This window comes from Perca flavescens, chromosome 5 (assembly GCF_004354835.1).
Source record: "Perca flavescens isolate YP-PL-M2 chromosome 5, PFLA_1.0, whole genome shotgun sequence".
Taxonomy (NCBI): Eukaryota; Metazoa; Chordata; class Actinopteri; order Perciformes; family Percidae; genus Perca; species Perca flavescens.
Genome location: NC_041335.1, coordinates 31,298,743 through 31,304,797, shown reverse-complemented (window position 1 = coordinate 31,304,797; position 6,055 = coordinate 31,298,743). Strand labels below are relative to the sequence as shown.

At 39.9% G+C, this 6,055-nt stretch overlaps 1 long non-coding RNA gene across 1 annotated transcript in view; it reads right to left on the bottom strand.

The window, feature by feature from the left end:
• Window positions 1-352: 352 nt before the first annotated feature.
• The window catches only part of LOC114555064 (uncharacterized), a 34,546-nt gene continuing 28,843 nt past the window's right edge, over window positions 353-6,055 (bottom strand). The window contains exon 3 of the long non-coding RNA XR_003692528.1: window positions 353-407. This is a non-coding gene — a long non-coding RNA (uncharacterized LOC114555064). The remainder of the gene's footprint in view (window positions 408-6,055) is intronic.

Sequence of the window (6,055 nt, the reverse complement as noted above, 5' to 3'; positions counted from 1 at the left end):
CCATCGCCATTTGCATTACAAAACTACACAGTCAGAGAACACCTTTGTGTTCCACCAAAACATGGAATCATCGACCAGTAGACAATCTTTTTGCCATCTGTCATGCTGGGAAATGCTTGAATGTATTTAAAATAAATGTATCAATATGAACAAATACACCACCATATTTAGAGAGTAAACTCAGCTCTAACACACACACAGAATTTTTATCCTCTGGAATATTATGTTATTTAAAATTCCCATTACTTTCTGTTTTTTCAATTAAAACCCAACTTCACCCATACACCCTGAAAAAACAAATGGTCTTTTTGTAAGCGTCATCGTTCAGTTAAAAAAAAAAGGTGGTGACTCACCAGTCTGTTGTCAAACAGCACTCTCTCATTGGTTAATGTCCCAAAGATTGTTGGCTGAAGAGAGGAAAGAGAAGGTTCTGTTACTTTTCATGCATGCACCAAAACATGGTAAGAAATCATGAATCATCGGTATTGATCGGCACACTTTAATCTCACACATCGAGTATATTGTGCTCATTTTAGGCCATGAGGCAGGAAAATCACAGCTATTGATTCTCCAAGGAAAGTAGACTGGGCACTAATGGCTATTAAACTTGGACTTAGAGTCTGTCACATAACACAATAGGTTTATAAAGGGAATTTCTGACATTTCAGAGCTGAAAGGTCACCTAACTCCCCCTAACACTTAAATGTTGCAAGACAGAAAACCAGCCCTGCTAAGCAACTGGGGGATGAATGCCTTGCTAAAAGCACAGTGGTAGTTGTTTTCTCTTGAATATAGTGCACTTAGACTATAGACAGTAAAAGTATTTAGCATTTCATTACCAGTTTTATGTCTGGCATAGGCCTACAGCGTGTAAAAGGACCATAATGCAAAAAGATTAGACTGAATTACTTCTAGTAAGTTATGATTTAACAGTTCAATTAAAAAAACTTCAAATCAAAATGGTTTTAGGTGAGTGGGGTTTAGGGGAAACTCAGACTCATGGTCTCCAACATACAAGTCTATGAGTGACAATGGGAACACTGTACGGCCTGTCTTTGTTGTGACTAGACCTCTTTGACAGTACAAGGCAACATATTATTGGGTCTTTGCTGAACAACAGTCGCTCCCGTATCAGCCAAGTCTGGCGGACACAATTGATCCAACAAGGTAAAACAAATAAATCCATTGGCAAGAAGATGCGACCGAGCAGAAACCTGCTGAGCTGTGCAACCGACGGCATGGGGGAAATAATGACGCTAATAAAAAAATCTAAATTTATTGCGGTGGGACAGGTGCCTTTGCCGAGAGTAATGGTAATCCTCTGCGTCTAATGTGGACCTGGATGTGCGCAGCATGTGCACGCTAATTAAAGTTAAAAGTCTGAAATACCGAAAAAGCCGACAGAGCAGAAATAACTGCTTCCCTTCGCAAGTCAGATGATGACCCAACACTGAACAAAGAGACGTAAACCAGCCAGATCTCAGGGGGTTCCTCCACACAGGCATACAGTCTCTACATGCAGAGAAATCACTGGATTAAAAAAAAGGTGAGCTCTCCGAACCAAGCATGTAATTAACAGTGTTTGTCCCGGCATTCAGAGGCAAGTCGATGAGACTATAAACAAATAGAAATTATGGAGAGCAAACAGAAGTGATTTTACACACTGTTGATTCAGCTCTCTTGTGATTAGCATCCACAACTCTTGAGTTTTACAAATTAATCAGTTACGGAACTGCAGCCAGAGAAATAAAAAAAAGGTACATGCATTTTTTGTACACCTTAAAAACACAAAAGTTTATAACTCTGTATCCTCAGTAAGTATGGATAAAAAGTCAAATATCAAGTAAAGTTTCTCTCGCTTGTCCAGAAGTGAAAAACAATTGAAAATGACCCTGCAGCGCCCACTTCCATGGGCTGCTGCTGTCAGGGTGGGCATTCGCTCAACTTTAATATCCTCCAGTTGAGCACTGGCAGGGATTTATGGGTAAAAGCCTACAGCTGCATGCTGTTGCATAACTCAGCCCTATTAGCCAACCTGTTTCTCTGTGACACAGAAACAGGAAATCAATGGGAAAGGCCACTTGGATGCTGCCACGATAAATGTTGCATTTATTCTCCTTTTGGTAGAGGTATGCAAGTGTGTGTTTGATTTGTTCGTTTGTGTGTCATCACGCTTGTGGAGAAAAAGAAAACTTGAGGATATTTTTAATGATGAACAAACATATGATGCTGAGATTAGAAAAAGGGAAATGATCTCTTCTCAGGCATTGACTTCCCTGATGCCATAACGTATAGAGGAAATCCTCTTAAACCACATTAGCAAAAAAAGAGGGATTTAACTGATTAAATCCTGGAGGTTGCGATCCATTTGCATTTTCTAGCCAGAGGATCAAGAGATCAACTCATATTTCATGAATTCTGAATACAGTCGTCTTTAACTGTACCACGCAGCCTACACAAGCCATTATACCGAGCTGTAGCAGACCATACATGGCATGAAAAATGCATGTAATGACCAATATCATTTACAAGTCCCCCAGCAGAACTTGTGGACATTTTGTCCCTGTGTGACCAGTGCAATATTAGACATTTTTGACCCTCTGCTAAGCCACCGTACCAGCTGTTCCCTAATATTATTTATTCTTATTAGTTATTAATACAGGCTCCGGCTGAGTTCTATGAATCTTTTATGGGGTAGTGCAAGGACTAATTGAAATAAAAGAACATATTGTACAGGTCATCAGTTCAGTTAGCTTTTTAGGAATTATAAGGGGAAAGCAGTGAGGGCTGCTGCAAGAAAAGTCTCAAGGTTATTTTTTTTAGACTGCAGCTATGGACAAGGCATTCATAAAGAGCCTGAATATCAAGTAATTATATTTGAGAACCGTAAGTAATTACCGCAGTAATTATAGCAAAGTTAATGTTCTTGTTACAAAATATTTTCTTGTATTTTGTAAGAATATGCTTGGACTGGTTAAACGTATTTTAGCAATATAAAAAAGGACCACCTAATAAAATCAATATCTGCTTAAGTGTACGCTATATTTACAATATTTTAACTTGCTGTATCATTCTCTTCAAAGCCATGAGACAAAATCTAAACATAGTGTACAATTAAACCTTTTTTTTTTGGGTGGTCCTTGTTTTTTTTTTAAGTGGCTAAAATATATTTAGCTGCTGCTGCCCTTCCATACGGGAGACGTGCTGACCGTCATCTACTAATACGCTGACTATTGATAAATACCTCATACAACCCCACTTCAAAAAGATCCAAACTATCCCTTTAGGACCGACTTGAGCCCTGCGTGAAAACGCTGCCTTCTCATTCATTGTCCAGTGGCGCAGCGGTGGTGCATTGCAGGGGGGCTCTGATAAAAAAAAAAAAAACGCTGGGTCGTCCTCTACACTGATGGGGACTGTGAGTTTAACGCATTAAACATCACAATACTGTCAGTCATTTGAAAGGGCAGAGTAAATGAGAGCCCTGGTAGTTTCAAAACCAATATTACTGCAGACAACTGTTTATTGCCAAAAACACCTAAGGTTGAGGAGTTAGAGAGAGAGATTGAGAAAAGGAAAGTAAAATGAAGAATGGCAAAAGAAAGGATGATATGAGGAAGGAAGCAATAAAAAGCACACATCTAGTGAACAAAAACAACATTTAGACCTTCCTCTGTGCCACTCAGCACTTTCCTTTCCAGTCACAAGATAATTGCTTTGGGGCCTTGGACCTCAAAGCAGTACTACCACCTGTAACCCCTGACCTGTGACATCTTACAACCACACAGATGCTGATATAGGATGACCACTGGGAGACCTCTGATCTATGGCATCTGAAGGGTTATTATCTTGATGACAGGGACTGGTCTGAACTCAAGATGACCCGGTAAAGTTGGATTTCCATGTTTACAACCAAGAGGAGACCCATAGCCTTTCACCCCACTGACCTCTCTTCTGCATCCTAAATGATTAATCCTGCAAAGCCAAGTAGCATTTAAACAAATACTATGTTGAGAATTAATTATGTGTTTTTCTGATTTCTCATTTAAATCTGCATAGACGCCTAGAGGTCTTCTAACCTGCAAATGACCAGAGGCCTTTGAGTTTTGACTGAATTCTTCTATGTCAGTCTAAGTTGGTGTATGAAAAGTATATTTACATGCACACCAATATTCCACTATTATTCCGAATTATGTCATGTAAACAACATATTCCAGTTGGACATGCATTTTCCGATTAAGACGTGGGATATTCTGGTTTTATAGGCATTCTTTGTACGTGTATACAGCGCATTCGGAATATGCGTCTCAATCTGGGTTTTTACCGCAGTTTACGGCCTCTTGCCCGTTTATGGCTTATGGTCAGCTCTGTGCGTTGCTATTAAGGGTGTCGATTTAAAATCGAAATCGACCGAAATTAAGTCACAATCTCAAATTTCGAATTAAAAAATGGAATCGTCGATGCTGCCACGCCCCCCAAGTCACGTCCAGTCGGCTTGCCAGAAAAAAAACAGAGAAAAATTAAAGCTGCGAGCAGTGATGGACGGGCCCTCGCAGCTCCTTGCGACCGTGCATCCGCGCGGCACTCAGATGCCGCAAATCGTCAACAATGAAAAGGTAACTCCCTGCCGAGTTCAACGATAGCTCACACAAGACTCTACGTCATACGGTTCATTAGCTGTGAAATGGGGCATGGCAAAAGCGTAGGGGGCGGGTCAAACCATCACCAATTAAAAAGGAACTTACAAAAAAAAAGTTACAAAAGAGAAACTAGATGGCAGGTTATAGATATAAGTTATTGTTACATTATGTTGTTAATACATTTGACGATGTGTCAAATGTGACAATGTATGTATCAATCTGTAAAGTTGTTCCCCAGGGCTCCATTCTGGGGCCACTTTTATTCACTATTTATATAAACTGTCTGGGGGAAAATGTCCAACATGCATTTTTCCATTTTTATGCAGATGATACTGTTATTTATTGTTGTGTAGCTACCATTGAACAGGCGTATGAATGCTTGCAAACTGCTTTCGACAGAGTGCAAGCACAGCTTTATCAATTAAAGCTTGTGCTTAATGCTGAGAAGACCAAAGTAATGGTCTTTTCAAACTCAAGAAAAAAGGAGTTAGACCTGAATATTGTTACTGATCAGGGTAAAACAATTGAGGTAGTTTCATCTTATAAATATTTAGGATTTTTAATTGATGATCACCTTTTTAAGCTTTATATACAGAACCTAGTAAAAAAGTTGAAATTGAAGCTAGGTTTTTTCTTTAGGAACAAATCTTGTTTTACTTCTTCTGCTAGAAAAAGGCTAGTTGATGCCACATTTCTCTCTATTATTGATTATTGTGATTTGTTGTACATGAGTGCCCCATCAAAGTGTCTTCAGATGTTGGATGCTGTGTATCATGGAGCTTTAAGGTTAATTTCAAATTGCAGACCCCTCACTCATCACTGTATGCTTTACTCCACAGTAAATTTGCCCTCTCTGTCAAATCGCCGGCTTACTCACCTTTATATGTTCATATACAAAGGCATTTTAGGCAGGCTCCCATGTTACATATCTGAATTTCATTGAATGTACCTCAAGCCCGGACAGAGATGTTTAAAAAGGCTTTCATGTTTGCTGCTCCTTCTACTTGGAATGACCTACAGAAAACACTCAAACTACAGTGTCTAATTTCCTTAACGATTTTAAAGGTTATGTTAAAACTAGGGCTGCAACAACGAATCGATAAAATCGATACAATTCGATTACTAAAAAAGTTGGCAACGAATTGAATTATTGATTCGTTGTGTCGCGCGACTATTACGCCACCTAGTTGCGGAGATAAAAAAAAAATTGAGTTGAGCGTAGAGCGGAGCAGCGCAGAGCAGAGCAGCGCACAGCGGAGCAGCGCACAGCGGAGCAGCGCACAGCGGAGCGGAGCGAAAGAAAAAAGAGCAGAGCGGGTGTAGAGGAAATACGGAGAGAGACCGGAGAGACCCGTAACGTTGTTCTGAAACACTCGGCGGAGGCAGAGAAATCAGTACAACATCAAGTCATCCAA